Genomic DNA, 12,226 nt, shown 5'->3' with positions numbered 1-12,226 from the left:
TTTCTGTATCCATTCCTCTGTTGAAGGTCATCTGGGTTCTTTCCAGCTTCTGGCTATTATAAATAAGGCTGCTATGAACATAGTGGAGCATGTGTCTTTGTTGTATGTTGGAGCATCTTTTGGGTATATGCCCAGGAGAGGTATAGCTGGGTCCTCAGGTACTTCAATGTCCAATTTTCTGAGGAACCTCCAGACTGATTTCCAGAGTAGTTGTACCAGTTTGCAATCCCACCAACAATGGAGGAGTGTTCCTCTTTCTCCACATCCTCGCCAGCATCTGTGGTCACCTGCGTTTTTGATCTTAGCCATTCTGACTGGCGTGGGGTGAAATCTCAGGGTTGTTTTGATTTGCATTTCCCTGATGACTAAGGATGTTGAACATTTCTTTTGGTGTTTTTTTGTTACTCAGTAATCCTGAGATGAGAATGTTTTTTTAGCTCTGTACTCCATTTTTAATAGAGTTATTTGGCTCTCTGGGTTCTTTGTACATTTTGGATATTAGCCCTCTACCAGATGTGGGATTGGTTTATCTTAGTCTGGCTAAGGGTTTATCTTGTTGAGTCTCTCAAAGAGTCAGCTCCTGGTTCTGTTGATTCTTTGTACAGTTCTTTTTGTTTCTACTTGGTTGATTTCAGCCCTGAGTTTGATTATTTCCTGCCTTCTACTCCTCCTTGTGTGTATTTGCTTCTTTTTGTTATAGAGCTTTCAGATGTGCTATCAAGCTGCTGACGTATGCTCTCTCCTGTTTCTTTCTGCAGGCACTCAGAACTATGAGCTTTCCTTTTAGTGCAGCTTTCATTGTATCCCTTTATTTATATTTCAAAGCAAGAGATGCTTGTTTTCCAATAGGTCTCCAAAAATAATTCCCATGTACTGGAGTCAAGAGAATATATAAAGGTTAGATAGGAGTTAATTGGTTTCCCAAGAATGTTTGACCTGTTCCTTATTAGGATTACTTAGAAGCCAGGGAGTAATTGGTATCTCTGCCTGTGGGTCAACAACTAAACTCCATTGTACTAAAGCCATGTCTATACATAAGCCATTCCTCCATAGAGTGGAGCTGGTCTGGGCTCTGTGGGCTTTCAGAATGGTAGAGGCTTTAAGTTGGGTTCTAGTAGATAACTGTATCATAAAAAAGGCCTTCACTTTCCTGCAGATATCTGCAGACTTCCACATGCTAATGAGGAAAAATGTGACAAGGGAAAGTGGAAAAGCAACTCAGTATAACAGTAAACCTCTGTAAAAATCATCTATTATGGAAAATTGTAATCACACATAAAATTACACAGACCAGCACAATGAACCTACATATATCTATCATCCGGCTTCAGTGATTCCTAATTTCTAATAAAATACAAAATATAAAGTGGATGCTAGGATCTGTAAATTTAATACTAGGGAGAGTGAGTCAAGGTAATTGCAGTGCCAGCCTGCACTACATAGTGAGCTTCTGGCTAGCCTAAAACACAGGAAGAACCTGTCAATAAAAATTTAAAAAATGGAAAATAATTAGCAATTTTGCTCATAATTTTAATGGTATATATTTTATTATATCTAGAGTTGATCCTCATTACTTAATAATTTCATATTTATAACTTGGACTATTTGCTAAAGTTTATCTGTACTTCTATAGTTAGTATGTGGAGTACTTTCTTGGTAGTTTGTGGACCTGCACAGAGGGCCAGGCACTATATGTTCCCAGCTATGGTTGAAGAGGGAACCACATTTCTCATATCTGTTATCACACTTTAAGTGGCCTTTTCGTGGTCATTTTAATGTTACATTTTTGCCTCTTTTGTTGGTGATTTCACTGTTTCAAGTAGCCAATAACAATAATGCCAATGCCAGAAAGATGTGGTGTGTCTTAAGGAGACCATATATGCATTTAGATAAGGCTCATTTTGGCATGAGCTATAATGCTATCGGCTATGATATTGGAGGTAATAAATCTTGTAAATCTAGAAAAGGAAGTTTGGCAGCCTATGCATGAGACTGCTCATAAAAGTGATGAATTAATACTTATTTATTTTTGGGTGCGTGTGATTGATGTATGTGTGTGTGTGTGTGTGTGTGTGTGTGTGTGTGTGTGTGTGTGTGTTGTGTTGATGTATATACAAGAGCATGCCATTTGTGCGTATGAGTATCTCTGTCTCCCTGTCTCCCCCCTTCTCTCTCCCTCCATCCCTCCTTCTCTCCCTCCTCTCTCTCCCTCCCCCCCCCCATGTGTGTGTAGGGCAGAGGTTGACATTGGGTGATTTCTTAGTTACTATTCTATTGCTATAAAGAGACACCAGGAACAAGGCAACTTACAAAATAAAGGGGACTTGCTTACAGTTTCAAAAGGTGAGTTCATAGTTATTGTGGTGGGGAGCATGTCAGCAGGCAGGCATGGCACTGGAACTGTAGCTAAGAACTTACATATTATCCACAAGAAGCACGGAGAAAGAGGAAAAAGGGGGACCAGGCATGGGCTTTGAAACCTCAAAACCCACCCCCAGTGACACACGTCTTCCATCAAAACCACACTTCGTAATTCTCCCCTAAACTCTTCCAACCACTGGGGGTCAAGAATTTAGACAATGGGAGCCTGTGGGGACCATTCTCATTCCAACCATCATATTCTCCATCTTTTGTTTTGAGAGAGAACTCTCAGCGAACCTGCACCTCCCTAGTGAGCCTCCTGTCTCTGCCTTCACAGAGCTCTGAGATTGCAGGCACATGCCACTGTACTGGTTCTTTTACATGGATCCCAAGGGTTGCAACATCCACTTTATTGGCCGAAGTATCACCCCAACCTCAATACAAGTCTAATTTGCATTTCTTTCATTCTAAGGATAATGACCATTTTGTTTGATTTTCGAGACAGGGTTTCTCTGTGTGTAGCTCTGGCTAACCTGGAACTCACTCTGTAGACCAGGCTAGCCTCAAACTCAGGTCCACTTGCCTCTGCGTCCTGAGTGCTAGGATGTAAAAGGTGTGTGGGCCAGCACTGTCTGGCAAGAATATTGCACTTTTAAATTAATTAGTTTTTAAATTTTGTTGATTAATTTATTTGTGTATTTATGTATTATTTGTGTGCGTGTATGTATGTGTGTATATGTGCGTATATGCATTGCATACATAAGGAGGTAAGAGGGTAACTTACTGGAACCAATTCTCTCCTAACTTGGATCCTAGACATTAAATTTAGATCATTAGGTTTGGTAGCAAGTGCTTTGACCTGCTGAGCCATCTTGCTGGCCTCTTGATTTAGTTTTTTAATTAACATATAAAGTAACAATTTCTATTAGGGCGTTTTAGAACAGCTTGTTTTATTGCTACTCTCTGGCCAGTCTTCTCTCTCATCCCCACCTTGTACCCTCCATCCAGTCTCCATTTTCAAAGTGTTATTATCATATATTATTTATGCATAATATTAGATTTTAGTATGACCATTTTCATACATGCATATAATATATTTCCCTGTTACCTTCTTTTGCTCCACTCCCACTCCTGCTCATCCCTTTCCTTCCTAGCTAGCTGCCTTCTCACTTTTATATGTAAGACAATGTGTTTCATTCGGGTTCTTTTTAGGAACATTAGTGAGTATTTGTTTACAGGAGCATGAATGACTGACATCTCTCCTTCCTCCATCAATACTAACTACATATAAGTCATCAGAGAGTGTTAGAGCCATGGTCCTATCCCACAAAAAAATGTTCTTTCTTCTTTTGGTAGTCATCTGTTCAATTTATTTGCCTTATATTTCTGGAGTTTGAGTTTTGGAGCTCTTTGTAGATTCCAGATAATCAATCCCCTCTTGTACGTAGAGCTGGCAACAGTTTTCTTCCATTCTATGGGCTGTCTCTGTCCAGTTGTTTCCTTTGTTCTGTAAAAGCTTTATAATTTCATGACATCTCACTTGTGATTTTCTGGGATTCTTTCCTGCAGTAGTTGAAGCCCTTTCAAAGTTCTTGCCTGTGCCTAATCTTAGAAAACAAAACCAAACCCAAGAACAATAAACAGCATTATTATATGATCTACAGGGATGACTTATTTGTTTTCTGGGCTTTGATCTTCCTCAGCTACACCTCGGACTGCTTGATGTATACTACATAACTATTTGCTCTACCATGCTGAGCCACTCCTGATGCAACATAGGCAAGAAGCTTACTCTGCTGGAATTTATGGCTCTTAAAATATGTCCCCTGTGTTTTCTATAGTGCTTTCAGAATTTATCCAAACTGAATTAATTTTTGTTCAGTGTGAGAGACATGAATATAGTTTCTTTAATTTAGTTTTTCCAGCCCCATCTCGTGTAATTTTTGCACCTTTGTGGAAAATAAGGTGGTTGTAGCTGCATGGGTTTACTTATGGGTCCATTCTTCTAGTCCATGTCGGTGTCGTGCTGTTTTTGTTCCTGTGAACTTTGTAGCATAATCTGCGATTAGATATTGGAATACTTCCAACACTGTTCTTTCTGCTCAGGATTGCTTTGGCTAAATCAAGGTCTTTAGTGCTTCCGTTGGAATTTTAGGATTTTTTTTTCTAAAATCTTTTCTGTGGTGAATGTTGTTGGAATTTTTATGGGAATTGTATTGACTCTGTGTGGAAGAGTAATACTTTTAAAATACCAATATGTTATATATTCAAATATGTCCTACACAGCTTAGGTTTTTGTTCTGAATCTTTTATAACAAGGAGTTTTGATTTTGTTTAGTTCTAATTAAAAAATGTATGTGTGTGCTATATGACTTTATTTTGCCAATGCCAGAGAACTTGAGTAAAGTGGAATTCTTCAAAAGTAATGGACAAACAAGTGATGGACTAATTTGGTCAGCAGAGGGAATTTTAAGACAAAATAACATTCAGATTGTGATTCCATTATAGTGAGAAGGCACAACAAGTGAAACACAAAGATAGGGAAAATGTACAGTTTGGCAAGGAAAAGAGCCTTCACACACACACAAAAAAATGAAAGTCATCACAGTGGATGCTTACACAGGGAAACATTTCCTCAGGGTCAACAGTAAAGGCACACAAAGACCACTGACACTGTGATCTAATAAGACCGGGTTATATATCAAGCTGGAAGCAGAATTCAGCATAATCATTCACTGGGGTTCTGCTCTTGCAGGCATAGAAGAAGCAAGTGGAAATGAATCACAAAGACTTGCTCCAAGGCTACAGAAAGTCCATGAATCCAGGCACTGGGTATAATTGATTGGATTCCCTGAAAAAAGACCCAGAGAAGCCGCTGCATGGAGCTGGAAAGATGAAGCCCAAGTTACAGCAGAGGACCAGGATATTGGAGAGTCTAAAACTGCTTATCCACTGAGGAAAGCTGCAAGAACACAGTGGAACAAGCCCAAGACAAAAGTGACATGTGCTGTAGGTGGCAGAACTGGAGTGCTGGTACTACCCAAATTTAGAGCTCAGATGATCCCGTCATGAGTGCTGTATGCTAGCTATGGAGCTATAGGATTAGGTGTTGGTTGTAACTGGGGTTTTGTTTTGCTTTTTAATCCAGCCTTCCTTGTTATTCTCCCATTCGCTCCTATCTGGGGTGGGAACGTTTCTTTGTTTTTGTGTATTAGAAGTGTTCAACTTGTGTCTTCATGTCATAGGTGCTCAAATGAAGAGATGGTCTGCAGTCTCAGAAGACACTGATTTTTTTTTCAGAGCTGAGGACCGAACCCAGAGACTGATTTTTTGAGCAGAGCTGAAACTGTTAAAGAGAGAGACCAAATGAGACTTTATGAACCAGGGTAGAATAACTAAGGTGATGTTTGATGTCAGGCTTGCAGGAAGTAGAATTATAATGATTAATTTTCATTGCCAATTTAATAGGATTTAGAATCACCTAGGAGACAGCTCTGTGCTTGTATGTAAGTGCAGATCTAGACAGATTTACCATAGAAGGGAAATTTCCCCTTAAATGTTGTGACATCCTATGAACTGGGGTCCCAGACAGAATAAAAAGGGGAACTGAGAGAAGTACCAGCATTCATCTCTTTATGCTTCCTTCTGCCATCTACCAAGTGTCAGGTGAGCGCATTTCTGTTGGTCTGTTTATGAGTTCTCTGTTCATTTCTGGTTTATGTCTTACGCTACCCCAGCAGCAAATCTCAATAGCCTTTGTATAATAAACATTAATATTTGGTAGAGTGATTATCTCTGGTTTATTTATTCACAGGTATTTTGGCTATTATTACTTTTCATTATATGTTCTAGAGTAAGTTTGGATATATCTATGAGAAATTTTAGCAAGATTTTGATAATTATTCAAAACTCATTTTGAGAAAGAATAACACTTTTACTATGTTACACACTCTTTTGAGATTTAGTCTAAGTAGTCCAACTATCTTCTTTATTTTTAATATTTTTTTTACTTACTCACTTTACAACTAGCTCATGCACCCTTCCCAGTCACCCCCTCCCACAATCCTTCCCCCATCTCCCCATCCTCTTCTCTGAGAAGGTGGGGGCCCCCTGGGTATCTCCCCACTCTGGCACTTCAAGTCTCAGTGAGACTTCGCACATCCTCTCCCACTGAGACCCAAAAAGACAGCCCGCATAGAAGAACATGTCCCAAAGACAGGCAACAGCTTTTAGAATAGCCCCCACTTCAGTTGTTCAGGATCCACATGAAGACCAAGCTGCACATCTGCTACATATGTGCAGGGAGGCCTGGGTCCAGCTCGTGTATGTTCTTTGGTTGGTGGTTCAGTCTCTGAGAGCCCCAAGGGTCCAGGTTAATTGCCTCTATTGGTTTTCCTATAGAGTTCCTATCCCCTCTGTGGGCCCATAGTCCTTCCTCATTCTTCCATAGAGTTCTCAAGCTCCATCCACTGTTTGGCTGTGGGTGTCTGTATCTGTCTGATCAGCTGCTCAGAGCCTCTCAGAGGACAGCCATGCTAGACTCTTGTCTGCAAGCATAACAGAGTATCATTAATAGGGTCAGGGATTGGTGCTTACCCATGGGATGGATCTCAAGTCCGGCTGGTTATTGGTGGGCTTGGTCTCTGCTCCATCCCCTGTGCTTGCATTCCTTGTAGACAGGATAACTTTTGGGTCGAAAGTTTTCACAGGCAGTTTAAAAACTAATGGCTTCAGGGAGGTGCTCAAATATCAATGGAGGTAACCTTAGCTGTGACTCACAGCATTGGGGATATGAACCTGAAGAGACCACCTTCTGTAGCCAGGCAGGAACCCCAGTGGAGTGATAGGGACAGCAACCCACCCACAAAACTTTCAACTCAAAATGTATCCTGTCTACAAGAAACACAGGACAGGATGGAGCACAGACTGTCCTTGATATGCTATGTAAGCCAGGGTGATGAGCTCATGGCAAACCTGTCTCAGTTTCCAGAGTGCTGGAATTATAGGCATGTGCCACCATTGCTATACAGAAGCAGGGTACAAGTGTGGCATCTTTGCCTTCATTTTGCATTTGCCTCCTTTGAGTTATTGAGTATTCTAATCAATGGACAATATATGTATCTCCATTAAAATTGTTGGGCTTTTACTTTCATCAGGGTTTCACTAAGTAAATTCCTCTTAGAATAGAGCAAGTCTGCTTGGTCTGGGAATGCTGCAGCCTTTCCTCTGTTCACTTGTGATGGTAGTGCCCTCATAAGGTCATTGTGGAGATTTAAAGAGACAGTGCGGGTTTGAACCCTGCCTCTGACATGTTTCCTTTGCCCTTAACTTTTTTCAATTACTTGTTGGGCTCTTGAGCCCTTATCTGTGAATCCACAAGCAATAATAGAGGGATGCATTAAAATTTTTTTGAAGATGAATGTGAGAATTTGAGTAAAAAAGACAAGCAGAATAGAGACATCATAAAGTATGGCTCTTATTAATATTGTTATGTGGGTATAATTTGGTAAAAATGATATATACATTTCAGTGAGGGAACGTGTAGATAAAAGTCAAGTAGTTGATCCAAAGAGCCATAGATCCAGAACAGACAGTAAAATCTTCCTATAGATTTGGGACAATGGAGATGTTACCAGTGTTGTTAGGGTCACAGTCTAGGTCCTGGCAAACCTAATGAACTAGGCTAGTTACCCATCTTCAGCAGGCTGGCCCCATCCTTCAACCTTTTCCTTCCCACAACATGAGATTCCTAGACAAATTTCAGTTCCTTTGGGCTCATTGTCTCAGTAGTTGGGTAATCAAAATGAGAACAGGTGTCTCTTAGAATATCTTTGCTCCTGCCAGGGCTATTGTAGAAGCAACCATTCCATCAGGGTAGAAAGCTTTAACAGAAGCTATTTAGCTGGGGAGTCTTACAGCTCTATTTTCTTGATCAGACGTGAGTAACTTGAAAAGAGTTCTCATAGAATCTCCTTGAAAAGGGATTCTACATAAAAGAGACATACGTGGATCTCTGAGTTCAAGGCCAACCTCAACTACAGAGGAGTTCCAAGACAGCCAGGGCTGAACAAAGAAACCCTGTCTCAGAAAAATCCAATGTTAACAATAAATAAATACATAAAATGGAAAATGAGCAGTTCTTGAAGCTGCTTGATGAGTAGATAAAGTTTCATTACACTATTCCCTAAACTGTTGTGTGATTGAAAAATTCCATGGAAACAAATCTTGTAATCATTTGAAAACTTGATTTGGAGGATTTTAAAGCTGAATTGATTCTTACATATTACAGTCTCTAGTAGCTCAGAGATAAAGGAATATTAAAGACAATTTAGGAAATGAGGAAGCATGTGAAAATGTGAAGCATAAGCAGCTCATGCTAAGGACTCCCTCGCTCTCTGCTTTCTGGTGAGTCTAGTCCTTGGCCCAGCAACTTCACTCCTTGGAAAATCTTCCCAGAAAAATAGTTACACTCACAAACCTGTATGTGTGTAGGCTGATTTTCTCAATGGACTTGTAATGGTGCATCACTGGAAACAAGGGATGGATCAACTCTGTGTTTGCTCCTTTAATCATAGTGCTGGACCGGTGAGATGGCTCAGCAGGTAAAGGCACTTGCCTGATGATGTGAGTTCAAGCTCCATGACCCACATGATAGAGAGACAGACCCAATTCACCTAAGCTGTACTTGAACCCATATGCAAGTTGTGATATGAAGGTGTGCACGCACATTGTACAAAACAAACAAAACTATATTTGTTCTGTTACTATAAAGACTCCATGAAATTGCTTCCAAAATGGAACATGTGTTTGAGGACACTCCTAAATCCATGTTTCAAGGCCATCCTCGCTAAATTTGGCTCCAAATAAGCTATCTCTTCCTGTTGGAGCTGAGAGCTGTATTTTTTCACCACACAAACTAAATATATACTTATATGCATACATATGTGTATGTATATGTATATACATGTATATGTATGTATGTGCATGTATATATACATATGTATATATGTATGTACATATGTATATGTATGTGTATGTAGACATACACATGTATATGTGTGTATGTATACACAAGCATGTACGTGTGTATGTAGACATACACATGAATGCACATGTGTTTCATCCTTGGTTTATGGATTATTATTCCTTCTCCATAACATGCCTAAGTAAACAATCTCTCATTTCCAAATTGGTTCATAGAAGCACTGACTTTCCTTGACTTTCTGTCTTGGATATGGCCCTGAAGAAACTCTGATTACCCTTTACCTATACTGGGTTATAAGACCCTCCTCGTTCCAAAGGGGTGCTGCTCAGAGCTAAGAGGAATCTGAACAACACAGGCATCATTGGGTCTTCTCAAAAGGGCGGGCTAGCTATCCCTAAAACATTAATCAGACATATAATAATAAAATGCAGATATGGATTTATTCAAGTGACCATATTGGGAAGAGACAGATATCCCCAAATCCATCTTTTGGTTAGGTTTAAATAGTGGAGGACTAAGGCAAGGGGCGGGAGGTGTGTGTAATTAAGCAGGCCTCCTCTGAGTATGGCCTAGTTTATCATATCACCCCAGTCCCAGCCCTGCTCGGTGGTCTGATGAAGTCCTTAATGCTGTAATTGCTTTCGAGATTCAGTCTGGTTCACTAAAGTTGATTATTTCTATACTGGCATACAGTTGTGCTGTCATAGAGACCTGCCCTCACCTGAAGAACCGGCTTTCCGGTGAGATTCTGCTATTCCTAGAATCCATGGTGACTACAGTTTTAGGACACTGACTTACCCTATGCATTTAGCCTTGAAGAGGGGTGGAAGAATGGAGGCACTCCTTAAGTGATTGACATACATGCCTGTGTGCAAAAGTAAACAGGTAACCTGAAAGAAAAGGGGAAGGCCACAAAATGGAAGCCAGAAATGCCAGGCTTTCTCCCCATACATATTTCTCTTTTTCATTTTTATTATTTTGAGACAGGGTTTCTCCATGTTGCCTGGCTGTCCTGGAACTCACTCTGTATATCAGGCTGGCCTTGAACTCATAGAGATCTACCTGCCTCTTCCAGAGTGCTGGGATTAAAGGCATGTACTACTATACCAAGTTTGCACACAATTCTATTTTTAAACATGTTCTTTCAACTTTACTCAAATAATATATTTATTGTCAACATCCCAGAAGTATTTCACATATTCCAAAAATAAATTTCATGCTACCAAAAGGTGATGTTCACTCTAATCCTGTTTGCCTTCATGCCACTGTCACGAGCCTTCGTTCCAGGCCACATAGACCAACAGGGCTAGAACCACATGAACAGCAATAATTGCAGCATAAAAATAGCTGTCTCTGTTGGACATTCCAGAAGCACCTTCACATATATAGGATTTAGTTGTAAAATACAATCAGATAGGGACTGCTCCTTAAAGCTGTAATGAACAGGAGTGTCTTCAAGATTGAAGAGAAAGATAAAGATGTTTCATTTCTAAACTCTGGAGGCTGCAACGGGATTGGGGCTGCTTTGTCAAGGAGCTCCGTGGTGTGGCCTCAGGGCAGCAGCAGGCACTGGGTAGCTGGCAGGACTCAGCAGCCACTAGGAGGGTGACAGTGCTAGGCCAATTATCACATCGGAAGTCTGTACTTATTTCTTGAATAAAGGAAAATCCAGTGGCCCACAAAGAAACATAGAAACAATCAGCCTTGCATCATTTTTGGTGAAATAAAAATTCACCTTCAGGTTTCTATACTTGAAAGGATGGGGAAGGAAGACAAGAGGGTGAGTTACAGACTAGCTTTTTCCAATGAGCAGTCCACACTGGACTGCCAAGCTAACAGCAGTGAGAAGGATGGCTGTGTGGGTATAGTATATATTTCTCAAAGCTAGCTACTCTCTGAGGGAACCTGTAAATCTGGGAAACTACCCCACCCTCACCCCACAAATCAGAGTAAGACTGAGAAAAAATGAGCATCCCAAGCAGAAATGATCTTATAATTTGGGAATCGGGATAGATTTGAAAGTTATAGAGAAGAGGTTAAAGCTATAAATCTGAAAGATTAAGGATCCTGTGACTTTGTAGGCCTGAGTGACCTAGGCAGGAAGAGGTAGGGGAGGGGTCCATTTTGACTCTTGAGATATGGATGTGACTGCCAAGTGCCCAGAATTATTCAAGAAGGATGTAAGAAATGCCTTCCCCCCTTGAACCTTTGCCCCTGACGAACTCTTTCCCAGGAACGCAGGGCCTTCTACTCCCCCTCTGGCCTTGAAGGTGAAGGAGGCTGAGGCTTTAGGACAACATGAAGTGCTGGGAGCAGGGCAGATGTTCATGGGCAGAACACAGAAGGGTGAGCCTCCTCCATCACCAAGAAACGAGTGTGGCTTCAGTAAGGGGTTGCAAAATGATATTATAGGGTTAGGGCTAGAACAGGACAAGAGGCCAGGGCCAGGCAGGGCCAGGCAGGGCCAGGCAAGGGTGATTCTAGGAGAAGCAGTCTAAAGCCAGTTGTGAGTGCAGAATCCCAGAGAAGGCTGTACAGCTTGATGTAGCACCTGGCCTCTACTTCTGTCCCTGACAAGCCAGCTACCACTGCTATCCACCCCCTTCTCAGACAGACCTGTGCAAACCGAATTATAGTGGGGTAAAATGATGCAGACTGCCGCTGCAGAGGTATCTCAGCAGTCAAGAGCACTTAATGCCCTTGAAGACCCAGTTTTTGTTCACAGTACCTATCCATAGAGTGGCTTACAAACTTCAGGTACCAGGGGACCCGACACCATCTTCTGGCCTCTGTAGGCTCATAATACACGCAGGCTAAAAGCCCTATACTTCAAATAAAAATAAACCTTATAAATGCTTCAGATCTTTAGATCAGCATTCA

The 12,226-nt window shown here is 41.0% G+C and overlaps 1 long non-coding RNA gene and 1 pseudogene across 5 annotated transcripts in view; one reads left to right on the top strand and one right to left on the bottom strand.

Annotated features, from left to right (window-relative positions):
* The window catches only part of LOC108349241 (uncharacterized), a 50,121-nt gene extending 43,971 nt beyond the window's left edge, over positions 1 to 6,150 (top strand). For all 5 annotated transcript variants that reach the window (XR_010061548.1, XR_001842749.2, XR_005498572.1 and 2 more), the window contains one exon: positions 5,117 to 6,150. This is a non-coding gene — a long non-coding RNA (uncharacterized LOC108349241). The remainder of the gene's footprint in view (positions 1 to 5,116) is intronic.
* A 4,437-nt stretch (positions 6,151 to 10,587) lies between these two features.
* On the bottom strand, positions 10,588 to 12,125 carry Vma21-ps1 (vacuolar ATPase assembly factor VMA21, pseudogene 1; annotated as a pseudogene).
* Between the last annotated feature and the right edge of the window lie 101 nt (positions 12,126 to 12,226).

This window comes from Rattus norvegicus, chromosome X (genome assembly GCF_036323735.1).
Source record: "Rattus norvegicus strain BN/NHsdMcwi chromosome X, GRCr8, whole genome shotgun sequence".
Classification (NCBI taxonomy): Eukaryota; Metazoa; Chordata; class Mammalia; order Rodentia; family Muridae; genus Rattus; species Rattus norvegicus.
The sequence above is the reverse complement of the archived record's forward strand: the minus strand, read 5'-3'. Positions and strand labels throughout refer to the sequence as shown.